The sequence below is a fragment of the Medicago sativa genome, chromosome 2 (genome assembly GCF_051527215.1).
Source record: "Medicago sativa cultivar Bolivia chromosome 2, Bolivia_mono, whole genome shotgun sequence".
Lineage (NCBI taxonomy): Eukaryota > Viridiplantae > Streptophyta > Magnoliopsida > Fabales > Fabaceae > Medicago > Medicago sativa.
In genome coordinates this window covers 49202071-49216309 of record NC_140750.1, presented here as the reverse complement: position 1 = coordinate 49216309, position 14239 = coordinate 49202071, and the positions used below count along the sequence as shown (strand labels likewise).

General features: G+C 33.9%; 1 pseudogene; it reads right to left on the bottom strand.

Moving 5' to 3' along the window:
- Positions 1-762: 762 nt before the first annotated feature.
- Positions 763-2857, bottom strand: LOC146947136 (uncharacterized; annotated as a pseudogene).
- Positions 2858-14239: the final 11382 nt, after the last annotated feature.

Below are 14239 nucleotides of genomic sequence, written 5' to 3'. Positions count from 1 at the left end.
GTCCTGTTCAGCATTAAGTGACAAAGTTTAGCAGAAAATATTATTTGTACTTTAACTACTATGGTTTAACAGTCACCAAACTTTAAAACATAAGCTGAACTGATCGCATGCATTTTGTAGATACAGTGAGTTGCAGTGTAAGGTTTTAATATGATGCTTTTTTCCAATCGTATAATAGAGTATGTTGCAGAGAAAATATATTGTCAGTTATCGCTTCACAGAGATTTAGGAAATTAGTTATACTTAACGGATACGAAGTGGTGATACCAGTGTAACTAAATGTGGACCTTTCAATACTCGTGCTCTTTTTCTCTTCAGATTCAAGTAACTATAACTGTGTGCACCTTCATTAGAACCTACAAATTAAAAAAAAGTTTTGAACATCAAAAGGTAAGAATTAAAAAAAAAAAGTTCAGAACAATCAAAAGGTTTATGTCATTAGATAACAAAATTATAATTGTTCCCCATCTGCAAAATGTGTAGAAATTTTTTTATCAAATAAACAATAAAATATTAACAATCACAACATTCTCATGTCTAGTCCATCTCAAGGAAGTTTGAAAATTGAAAAAACCAAAGAAGACACAATCAAAATAGATAGTTAACTGAATCAGATGCTACAGGAAATTTATTTGCAAAAGAATGAACACCGGATATCACACAACCATGATTAGAGAAACAGATTAGAGAGAACATACATACCTTCTATTAGTTTCTTTCTTACGGAAAACATAATTCGAAGTTATTTAATTCCTCAATGATTCAGTTACTCTCAATTTCACAGCAAATAATCTAATACCATAAAAGATAAAGAATCATAGACAAAACAATAGTTGTAACAAATAAAAGCTAAAAAAAAAAAAAACTTAAATATAGATGATAGCAGCAGAAGAGGCACTGGTCTGTTTTCATAACCGCAACCACCGCCTGAATTCTTCAACCTGTAGTGGGAAGGGTGAATTTTGTGTTTGTGATTGTGATTTCTGGTGATGCAATTTCACAAAGGTGGGGTCGGAAATTAGGGTTTTCCAACACTTACTTACATACCTGAATCGAAGAAAAGATCTTATAGGAAGAAACGAAAGTACAACAAGGATAAGATCGCTAGAGAGGATCGAGGGGACTGCCGGCGACGGAGTCATTGTCATGGCGATGATGGTAATGACGTGATGAAAGTTGACCGCGATGATGGTTTGTTAACGGTGACGACGGTGACGGTTGGTTAGTGATGATTGTTTGGTTACTGCACTGATGGTGTGGATAATGAATGGTGATAGTGAACAGAGAAGTGAGAGAGAGGGAGATGGAACAATGAAAAAAAATGGTGTATTGAAGTTGAAAAAAAAAAAGATGACACAGATAAAGTAAAAGAGATGGTTTATTTCGATTTTCATATATAAGCATCAGATTGACTATATCATTAGTTGTCGACATGTTTAAACAATGAACAAATTTTTGGAAAAAATTTACTATATGAAGGGAAAAAATGGTTGAAAATCACAAACTTTTGGGTTTAGATTGCGAAGGAGAAAAAAGGGTTCAAGACCGTTTGGAAAGAAAGGAAAAAGAATTAATTGGTTTTTAGAAAAGGGAGTTTAATGTTGGATATCATGTAGTAGAAGCCATATGATATCACAAAAACAGTAAGTGGCTTGGTGGTTAAAATGCTTTGAAGTAACCAATATGTCATGGGTTCGAATCTTTGGAGAGAATTTTTTTCATAAATATTTTTCAAGTCATGGGTTCGAATCTTTGGAGAGAATTTTTTTCATAAATATTTTTCAAAACCCTTAAAAAAGGCAGGAGGACACAAAGGTAATTGTGAGATATAAATTAGGTTTAGGGTTTTCATATTAGGCATGCATTGTGAACCTTTGTAATATACTAGACCATTGACCCGTGCTACCACACGGGTCCTACTACATAGAAGTTAATCGAATCAATGAAAAATAATGTAACCATACATTGCCAAATTGTACAATCAGCACAACAGACTTAGTGTTGTCATGGGTTGCAAAGTAGTTTTCAATATCAGTTGCAAATTCACCTCAAAGAGAGCAACGGATCCTGGTATTCCTGAAACACCAAATAACACAATCAACTCGATCATGAGAATAAAGTCATCAATTGAAATAAACCGATAAGTTATATATTGCACATCTTACTCTAAATCCTCGAGTGTAAGATCAATGACTTTGCTTTTTCTTCCATTCTTTTCGGTTTCGCGTACACCATCTTTCTCAACTACATGACCAATGACATCTACAACAAAAAAATATGCATTAACATTACAGCTAGTAACAAATTCGCAAAAAAAAAAGGTAGGATTTCATACCAGCAACCATGTCCTCTGATGGAGAGATCAAAATGTCTTTGAAAGACATGAATTCAAACACGTTCCGAGGTAAATTGCCTGCATTCACCTTAGTAAATCTCGCATTTTCCGCCATGTTAAGTTTGTGCTTGTGTGGCAAGAGTTTGTAAGGTCCCTCATTAAATCCTACCATGACATTCTCTAACTTATATGTTCCTCCTTCTTCAACCATTCCTTGAATCGTTGGCACCAGGAGCTTACGAACAGTGGCATGGATCCTTCCTAGCTAAACAAAAAATAACATGTCATCAAAAATAAACCATATTATATGTTATCATAGTGGCAACTTGAAAAAAGGATCATTTATTTATACAATTGAAACATATAATATACCTTCTCATCAACCAATATCATGTTCATGAAGATAACATCGTCTGGATTTTCCTTATCATGGATCAGCCATATATGGGCCACACGAACAATCAACTTCAAATACCTCCTTCCACCTGTCACAGCTGAGATGGGGGTGAAAGTGTTTGCCATATTAGCAAGTGCAAGAAAGAGTTATATTTGATATATATTTGCTTAAAGTAGAGAATGGTTGTAATAGCACAACTAAGTGGTATTTAAATAGGTAATTGGCAATTTTCTTCGTCAGTTTCAAATGTGAATAATCGTAGTGTTCTAAAGGTAATAATTACTATTCAAAAGTTTTTAATTGCCATTAACGACGTTTTAAAGCCATTAACTACGTTTCTAATTGTCATTAATACTACGTCATAATACTATTCAAAATCGAATCAACCTTCCCTCAAAAAAAAAATCGAATCAACCTTTAAACAGCAATAATTTTTTGAAATAAGTATGTCATAATTGTATTTAATAGGTAGTAATTGGTAGAGTGGTTAGTGCATAATGCATAAAATCAACTAAAAGCGTGGAGTACCGTGGATTAAAAGGACGTTAACGACGTTTTTAATGGTCATTAACGGCGTTTTCAAGCCATTAATTACATTCATAATTGCCAGTACGCAATAATTACTATTCAAAATCGGATCAACCATGATATGTGTTATTTTTTGAAATAAGTACGTCATAATTAATTTTAATAGGTAGTAATTGGTAGAGTGATTAGTGCATATTTTAGTGGTAAAATTCGAGGGAAATTTCACCTTGAAACGCATATCATCCTACCACTCTGTATCAGATAGCACAGTATGGTGTAAATAATCCATGTGTGAAACATTGAAATGTCAGTAGCCTAATGCGACAGGAATTAGTGTATGCGTGAAACAGCAAGGCGTGTATGCGTGAAACAGCAAGGCCTAAAAAATGTATGCGCGAAACATCTTCAATTGCCATAAACTTAGGGATGTTTATGTGTATGCGTGAAACATTTTTAATGGCCATTAACGACGTTTTCAAGCCATTAACTACGTTCTTAATTGCCATTATAAGTGAGCATTAGTAGGTATTCAATTGGCAGTAATTGGTAGAGTGATTAGTACATGTTTCGACTTGATTAGGCTTTAATAGGTATTCAATTGCATTAACGAAGTGAGAGAACTTTTTTCAAGGTCGAATAAACGGATGTGATCAAATGATTGAACATATGAGATTACTCGAGCAATTACTACATGTTTAGGAGGGAAAAAAGCTAGGGAATTAGGGCAAAATAGGGAGGATTAGGGCAAACATGCTAACCAAGCAAGTCTATCTTTTATAATAAAGGATATTGTGGCTTGATGGTTAAAATGCTTTGAAGTAACCAACATGTCATGGGTTCGAATCTTTGGAGAGAATTTTTTACATAAATATTTTTCAAAACCCTCAAAAAAGGTAGGAGGACACAAAGGTAATTGTGAGATATAAATTAGGTTTAGGGTTTTCATATTAGGCATGCATTGTGAACATTTGTATTATATATTAAGATAATAGTAGTAGTAATAGTATTAGTATTAATTATAGTATTAATAATAATTTTACCCTCTCAAAACTCTTTATCAAATATTTTTCATGTATAATTTTAAAAATTTCAGGGTGTTGCATCTGCAGTTGCTAAACCGTAATTCTATAGGTTATGACTCTTGAAGTTAAGTATATGCCTCCATGAAGACTTGTTTTTTGTGGTCTGTTATTTTGGGGTAAACTGCCGCTCTGATAGTGGCACAGGAAAAAAGATTTTATTACTTATTTAGTTTTGTACAAGATAACCATTATCTATAATGTAAAAGAAAGTATTTTCAAAAGCAAAAGATTCAATGTTAATAATATTACAATTTTCAAAGAAGTGATTTGTGAATATGTTCGTTATGAGTCAATGTGGTACCCAAAATCTTGTTGAAGAATTCTTATGTTAATAGAAAAGTTGTTTTCATTTGACATTTTCCTCTGCGAATCAAACTCTATTTTCGAACAAATAATAGTAATAATTATTTTTGGGATTTAGGGTGTCACATTCGGCATGCATTTCTTCAATAGAATCTTGTAAGTCCTTATAAGTGGGTTTAAAATTGGAGTAAGAATCGGAGTCGGAGTCCGAGAAGATTACCTCATTTTTAGCTTTCTTCATTTGACCCATGAAGCATAGGTCGTCTTCATCCTTGTTTTTGGTGTTACTAGTTTTGTGATTCCTTGATAGCAGTAACCTTGGGCTACCATTCCATTGTCACATATCTCAAAATCTTATTAGTGCAATCTTGGTATTGTGATTCCTCATTTGCATGGAGGAGATAGTTTCACCATCTTCCATGCAAAAAAGATCATATTATTGCACAAGGGTATTAATTTTTTTATTGTTTAACATCATCGATTTCTTCATGAAGGGTTTCCAATGCATCCCACATTTAGCGGTCTTACAATGAGAGAAGGAATGATACTCATTAACCCCAAGAGAGGAGATGAGAATATTTTCTGCCTTCAAATCGTATTCGACCTTCTTTTTGTCATCGTCGTTCCAATCAGCTTTAGGCTTATCTAGGACAACACCGTCTTTGCCATCGGCGGCAATTTGAGGTTGATACCGCGCATTGACAAAGGTATCCCAAACATCCGTGTCCACCGATTGGATATGAACTCTCATGCATTCATTCCAATAGTCGTAATTTTCTCCGTCGAAAATAGGTGCTCTATTACCCGCCCCTTGGGCTCCTTATTAGCCATATGGATCAACTATTCCGGTAGTTAGCCGTTAAGAAGAGACCAAACTCTATGATACCATTTGTTGGTCTATATAAGGTTGCAAGTTAGAGGGGGTGAATAGCTTTTTGAAAAGTTTTTCCGGAGTTTAATAAAAATTGATTCTAACGAAATCAACTATTGGAATCATGCGCGAACAATCACAACAATAAGCAAAAAGATAAACCTATGTGGAATAAGATTCAATGTAGAATTGAGTGATTCACAATAAAAATCTTATTAACAATTAAACTTTAATGTGCCTTGAACAATTTACAAAACTATAGACAATTTCAAACCAAACCTATATGAACAATAATATCAAACTATCAATTGAAAACACAATGCATATGAAATTGAAGAATTGAATAGATTTCGCAATCAACTGATCTAAGCAAATTATTTGAAACCTAATTCAATGAATTAGATTATCTTTTGATGAAAAACAACTTAGATCAACACTAGCAATTATGCTAACAATTATTCAATTAATCACATGCAATATTAAAAAGTAAAGAGGATAGGGAAGAGAGATAACAACAATAATTTTATAGTATTTCACTCTTTCTAGTCCTCACTAGAGCTACGTCTACTCTTCTTGATGAAGTACGCCTTCACCAAGGTCATCCACTAAGTAACAAATGTTGAATAAAATGTGTTTACAAGAGTTCCTTGAAATTAAACCTAATTTTTCAACCCCTATGAAAACATTCCCCCAAACATCACATAACCTTTGAATTTGGTGCTCCTTGAATCTTCGAATCCTTGAATACTCGTGCACCCCTTCGAACTATTCACTCAAGTCTTCGATGCTACGTCCGTTAAGCGAATCCCTTTTGACTTCAAGAACGGTTAGAAAGACCCCCAAGTCATTTGGAGGTGGAATGATATTATTCACTTCACTTTAGAACTTTGTTTAAGCCCAATCAATTTCCTTGAAAGAACCAACTTACAATCCCTACTAGCACCTCAGCAAATCAATGTGACTCAAAGCACAAAGTGATTCTAAGAAAAAGTGTTTAATCTTGAAGAATTTATGTGCAATGAGTTTTTGAAACCTAGAGAGAATAGTTGTAAATGATTCAATAAATTGAAAGTTATGAGGAGAAGAGTTTATATAGTAATGGTAATGAAGGGCAAAAATTCGAGCCAAAACAACTAAATGAATTGATTCACTAAATGAGTGAATCTATTCAGACCTCTATAAGACAACCTGAAGAAGGTAGAATGCTATGAAGATTGATTAGCAACAAATGATTTTTGAGTCGGTTCAGACTGCCCAGAATGAATGTTGATACGATTCAAACTAGTGTGAATCGACTCAGAATAAGTCAGAGACATATGATGAAACGATTCATGCATTTTTTAGATAAGACAGAGTGAATCGATTCAGTCATGTCATGAATCAATTCACACAGAGTCAGAGACTTTTGTGATACAATTCAGATATGTATGAATCGATTCATGCAGTAAAATATGGAGTTTTGACAGATGATATGTAATAAAAAGGAAGACTTGAGACACAAGTAGGCTTGGGTGCTTTAACATATTCTAAGATAACAATCCTCAACTAAAAACATAAAATGATAAACAAGCTAACATCATCAAAAACTATCTAGAGGCTTCATCTTGTTCAGAACTGGAGCATCAGGAGGAATACAATTCTAGGAGCCAAGGAGGAGATCTATCTTCTCTATCTTTTCTAGGGTATGTTTTTATTTCTTATTATTTTTGTCTTCGGTATCATGTGTAACTAGATATATATAGGTTAAGGTTCTAAGATGAACCTTTGTTTATTTTTGGTGGATAATAATTTAATTTAATGTCGTTTTATTTTAGTTTATTTTATGTTCGCTATTAAGGGGGAATCGAGTTTTTTTTTCATCACAATTACTAACTAGAACAAAGACAAAAGACACCGCACTAGAAGGTTAAAGTAAAAAACATTGCACTAGCAAGGTCAAAGAAATAGACTTGGCTGCTACTCAGCCAAAGCAAACTAGATCCAAAGTCCGACTTAAAAATGATGCAAAACACTTCCAGAAATCATCAAAATTGGAACCTCTCCCAAAGGAAGATCCAAGATAACCATAATACATAATACATCTCTAAGGATCCCATAACTATCCATAATACATACACAGATGTGTTGCCATCCTACCAACATGCCATTACCAAACTAATATCTTAATGTTATCTACCACTCATCAGCTATCCCCACTTTGTAAATGAAGATGTAATCATTCCTATATAATGTATTTATAATTGTTATTTTACAACTGTTTATGATGGGATTTAAAATCGTTCGCTTGAGTTTTACCAGATCGTGTCATTATCACTATACAAAAGAGAGTCCTTTCAAATTGATGAAAACTTTCAAATTGATTGCCAAATATGAAACTTTTAAAAAAATAAATAATATTTTCCTTATATATACTACACAATATAGTATTTACGAAACTATTATATCCATTTTATAAGCCGATTCGTAAATTTAAGAATTTTTTTTCTTTTAGGTTAAAGTGCACTTTTCTTCCCCTAAGTTTCAAAAAGTTGCGATTTTAACCCCCTATAAAAAAAATGAAAATTTTGGCCCTCCAAGAATTATCCCCTTTGCAATTTTGATCCTTTTTGTCAATTTTGACTCGGTCAATGCTGAGTGGCATGCTACGCGTGTAATAACTAATTAAAAAAAACAAAAAAGCCACCTCCGTATTTACGGCTGAATTAAAAAAAATGGGAAGAAGAAATTGGAAGGGTCACGTAACGAAAAAAACTTTATTAGATTCAACATCCATAACAACAAAGCACAAAAATTCCAATTGATTTTTTTTTTTGCATCATTCTTTTGTTGAAGTGTTGGGAACGGATTGCTAATTTATCTCCTGTTTTCTCCTGTGATAGATCTAAGCCGTTCATTTATTTTAATGACAAATCAATGGATATAAATTAAAACACATCAGTGGTCTTGTCTTTTTCCCTGTTCTATCCTTCGGTTCGATTTGCCTTACCTTCTCCAGTTTTCCCTTTATTTCCTCACAAACCCACCTCAATCCTCCTTGTTCAAAAGACCCATCCCCATAAATTGCAACTCCAAACTAGCACCGTTAGCAACAGTGTTGAGTTGGACACCAAAATCAAATACACCAACACAAAAGGATTTAAAGAAATAGACTCTTATGATTTATGTAGAGCTTGCACAATGTTTCTATGAAATATAGCAGTAGGCAAACTAATGTTGCAGCTCAGAATCTCAATACAAAAGCCTTTTATTATTCCTATGTGTTACTGTAATCACAATCTCAACAATTGTATTTGTCCTTCTGTCTCTTTGATTCAATGAAATCAGTTTGCTCTTCTAACCATGGACGATAGACAAAGGACTCAATATTCATCCTACAAATGAAATAGCATACACGACGGCGACGGAAATATAGATGGATCTCATTCGATTTATGTTGATATTTGATCGAATAATATGAAGCGGTTGCTCATGTTTTACATGAAAAGGGAAAGGACAAAACAGGGAAAAAGACAAGACCACAAGACCACTGATGTGTTTTAATTTATATCCATTGATTTGTCATTAAAATAAATGAACAGCTTAGATCTATCACAGGAGAAAACAGGAGATAAATTACACTACACAGGAGGCAATCCGTTCCCAATAAGATCATCCTTATCTCCTCGTTTTGTCTCTTCTTCTTTCTCTTCTCTCGCCCATACGTGTTTGATTCAAAATATAGATTGAAGCATTTGTATGTGTGAACCTTCATCAAGAACTGAATCCTTTGTCAGAAACGGAATCAGTGGTGGAGGAAACGGAAGCGGTAGCGGAAGCGGAGGAGCCAGTCCAATCAGTGATTCCTTTCCAGATCTTGTGAAATGTTGATGACCCAACTGTGGTGAAGTGTCATAAGATTTTGTGATAGGGGTGTAATGATTCGGTTTGGATTGGTTTTTAGTCAAAAAAAAGTCCGAACCGATGAAACCTTCATCGGTTCGGTTTGGTTCGGTTTTCACTGTTTTTCAAAAAGAAACCGAACCAAACTAACCGGTTTGGTTCGGTTTGGATTGGTTCGGTTGATCGGTTTGTTAAAAAAATACAATTAAAAAAAAATCATATTCTCATAAAATATTTCATTGAACTAATTGTATTTCATATTTTGTTTTTTCATGTTCTCTATTTTTCAAACAACTTTTTATAAATAACCTTGCTCAATATTTCATACATATGATCCAAGATTCATTCATCCATCATTCTTTGTATATATATTTTCTAAATTTTCTATGGATGCACACATGCACTTTTTATTTAGTATACATATTTTTATAGTTTTATTTATCGTGATCAAAATTTTGTTACTATAGGGATACACATTCAATTTCTGCTTATGTTGACAAAATTTTCTAGGCTTTACGGTGTTCTAATCTTTTTGAATGGCTTTTACGGTGTTCTAATTTTACAGTGCGCAAATCGCAATTCTTTTTTTAATGGTTTTTTCTAATCTTCACTAAACAATGACATATAAGTTATAACGTGTTTAAATAAATCAATGGTATAGAAATTGAACATGGAAAACAGTGAAATATAATGAGTATAAATCAATAGCATAAACATGATAAAACTAACCAAGAGATGAACAATCTCAGCGGTGACCCGCGGTGGCGATGAACAATAGGTGGCTAGGGTTTCTTTTTTAGTAGAAATGAAAGAGTATGTCTGATGAGATGAGATGTCAGATAAAGATGAGAGAAAGTGAATTAGTTTTGGACTTTTAATTTTGGGCCTAACCATAAGTTTGTGTGAGGTAGGATAATATTAGTAAAATAAGGAGTGTAGTTATCATCGGATTGGTTCATCGGTTTCACGGATCTCAAAATGAAAAACCATGAACCAAACCAAACTAGATCGGTTTCAATTGGTTCGGATCGGTTTCAAACTGAACCAAACAAGGTCGGATATTTTTTCGGTTTGGTTCGGTTTGGACTATCGGTTTCGTTGGTTTAGTCCGAACCGCTTACAACCATATTTTGTGATAGATAGTTCGAGTTTTCTATTAGGGTATGTGGACAGAGGAGTTTGTTGCTACCGCTTTGCAATTAGGGTCTGTAGGATCGAGAAATATAGTGAGCTGGTGTGTCTTGGTGGGTATGCAATATTGCCTTGGTTCCATGGTGCCTATCTGCAGATGGCATGGAATATTTTGATTCTTGCTTCTTGTTGTTATAATAAATTTGTTGTTTCAGTTTGATTCTTGCTGCTATAATATCATTATCAATTTCTAGTTGTGGTTGTTGGAAGAAAATGTGTTTAACATTACCACCTTAAGTTTTGATGATAAGAATGTATTAAAAAGTCAATTGAATATGCTAATATTTGTTAAAGTATGCAGGACCATAGACAAAATTGTATAAGTCTTAAATCAAAGTATTGGTTCTGGAAGAACAAAAGAGAGAAATGGAATTTACAAAGGAAGCTTGTGTTGCAAGATAGAGTCTGAAGACTATCAGATTCTGAAGACCATCAGAGTCTGAAGTTCATCAGAGTCTGAAGTCAAGAAGTTGGGTTAGTTAAAGTTTGTTATTTGAAGACACATCATTGAAGAAGGGATAGAAGCCTGGAGCAACGACTATTTCAGAGGAATTAGAAGGCATTGTGTAACGCCCATTTTAATTATTTAATTATTTTTAATGAGTTTTAGCATATAATTATATGTGGTTTATGTGATTTATGAGATTTACGTGATTTATATGATTTTTATATGATTTATAAGATGTGCGTGACTTATGTGATTTTTAGAGATGTTCTGAGACGTTGTGATTTATTTTATTGCTAAATAAAATAAGATTTGAAAATAAAATAATTATTGAGATGTGGGGCTGTTTTATAAATTTAGAAAGTTTAGTGGTTAAGAGGAAATAGAAAGAATAGAAGAGGTGTTATAAATAAAGAAGTTAGGTTTAGAGAAAGAGAACGTACGATCAGTTTCTGGTGAAAAAGGGAGAAAAGTCAAGAGAAGAGGAGAGAACCCTGGAGGCTGCCGATTTCATCTGTTATAAGGTAAGGGTGAGACTATCTTTCACTAATATTAAGTCTGTAAATCATTAGGTTGCATCTAACATGCTTTAGGATGAGTTTGTGAGATTATGAGAAATTAGGTTTTGAGTGAGAATTGATGATTATATGATGGAAAACCAATGAATTGATGTAAGAATCGTGTACAGACCTTAGATAATCCATAAAGTGATGTTTAGAAGTTGTTTTCAGGTTAGAACCATGTGATTAGGTGAAAATTTGAGAAAAACTGAATTCTGCCCGAGCCTGATATTCATCGCTCGTAACCGCGAGCAGTCCATTTACTCGCCACCGCGAGCAATCCCACTCGCCACTGCGAGCAACTGGTGCATTCTGCCTAAAATATTTTTTTTGTGATTTTTCGCAGACGTAGCCTTGAGATGACCTTTGGTAGGAAATGTAAGTTGTTAAGAGGTTGTGAACTGTCCAGGAAGTCCAAAAATACAATGACTAAGATTATCAATGATGTAAATTGTTATTTATGTACTATATGTGTTATTTATGATGCTTATGGTGATGTGATGTTTAAGATGTTGTTAATTATCATTTGATGTTGTTATGTTATGATGTTGTTATGATATGAATTTACAAGTGCTGCACATGTTGTTGATGATCTTTATTAAGATTTAAATGTCGGTCTAAGTCAAGAAGTTATAAGATGTTCATGAAGTTTCTAAGACGTAAGATGTTGAGTCCATGCATACTCATTTAAAGATGAGGGGTCATGCCCTGGACCTTTTGCTCAAACAGAGACGAGGGCTCATGCCCTAGGAGCTTTTGCTCAATAGCGACGAGGGCTTATGCCCTAGGAGTATATTTATGCTCATAATGTGATAGAGGCTTGGCAAGTGCACCAAATACTATCGAAGTAGTAAAAATATCGATCCCACGAGGACTATTTTTAATCTCAAGAAGTGAATTACGTTGGAACTTAGGATGTATAAAGGTTATTTTTGGTTGCCACTAGGCAGAAGTTTTGGTTTAATTGCATAAAAGTAATGAGAGATAATTAAAGATTGGTTTAAAAGAATAAGAGAGAGATGAGTTTAGGTCTTACGAATCATCTATGTTCCCCTAATTGGTATGCTGCACCTATTCTTATGAATGATTTCTTAGTCCAACGATAGTTAACAAAATAGTCCTAATCAATCCCTTGAGTTAGAACCCTCTTCTCAAACTACAGCCCCTAATTCCTTAGGTGGTCTAATAATTATTGAAGGTTTAAGCATGTTAACCTAATATCACTAACAAACGATTATCTATTCCTAGACTAACCATGTTTATTAGAACAATTCAATTTGGTCTAAGTCGAAAGCTATGGTCAGTAGTCATTCGTTCTCACAAAATCATGTTTATATTTGATCAGGATATAAAAAGCATTAAGAACAATTGAATTGAATAAAGACTAAATAATCATTCACAGTAAATAGAGTTTCACAGCATCATGTATCAATTAGGGTTACAAAGAATCATCTAAGACTTAACCTCTAATGGATTTAGCTACTCATAATGGTGTTTACAAATAACATAATCATTAAAGGAATTAAAACATACACAAAGTGATGGAAGGATGAAGAAATCATCCTCCTTGGCCGTCTTGTAGTCACAAAATCGCACTTTGCTCTCTAGAATTCGTAACCCTTGTTTTTGGAATAGACTTCAGCTTAAATAGGCACAGAATATTGCCCAAATCGTGTCTCGTTTTAAGTGAATCGTGACACGTTTTCACCTTGTTGAGCAAGAAACTGAATTAGGGTTTCCCAAAATCGTGTCACGTTTTACCAATCGTGACACGTTTACCTCAATGTTGAACCCATGTTTCTGGTCTTCGCCAAATCGTGTCACGTTTTTGCCAAATCGTGACACGTTTTCTTTTTGCATTTTGTTCAGTTTTTCTGCTCTTTTTGTTGCATAAGTCTCCTTGTGAACTCCATTTTGTGAACAAATTACATAAAAATTACGTAATGACAAGATATCATCACAACCCCAAACTTAAACCATTCCTTGTCCTCAAGGAATTTACTTGCAAAGCTGACAATCGAGAGTAAAATAACAATTACCTGATCAAGAGATAGTACCCAAAAGTTCACACCTTACTAGCTAAAGATGAGCTAGTTTGACTTGTACGCATCCACCAATTCACAACTCCACGCAACAAATTGAAAAAGGTTCACACACAGTCGACATGCGATCTACATATTACCATACGCTTGAAAAGTTTCTAAACGTCAATCAAAATCAACGTCAATGCACACTTTGAGGTCTTTGAGGGTTATAACGGGGCTTAGGTGAAGGTGGGATAAAATTTGGATAAGTAGGCTAAACAAAATTTGATTTAGGCATTCCTACGGAAGTTAAGCACAAAATTCAATCCAACATTCATTCACCTTATTGAAAAACAATTACAAAGGTACTAGAGAATATTTATAACAATTGGGACAATCGAGTTTGAAGTTACTCGGATTTTCAATGTTTTGTCCCTTTTTCATTCTATTTTCATTTTTTTTTGCTACACCATATTGTGTGTATTTTTCATGACAAATTCTTTCTTTTGTTCTCTTATGTTCTCTAGTACCCCCACCCCAAACTTAGTTGGTTGCAAATTCCAATAGCAACCCCAAACTTAATCTTTAGTAACATTTTACAATGCCTAACTCAGAAAAATAATA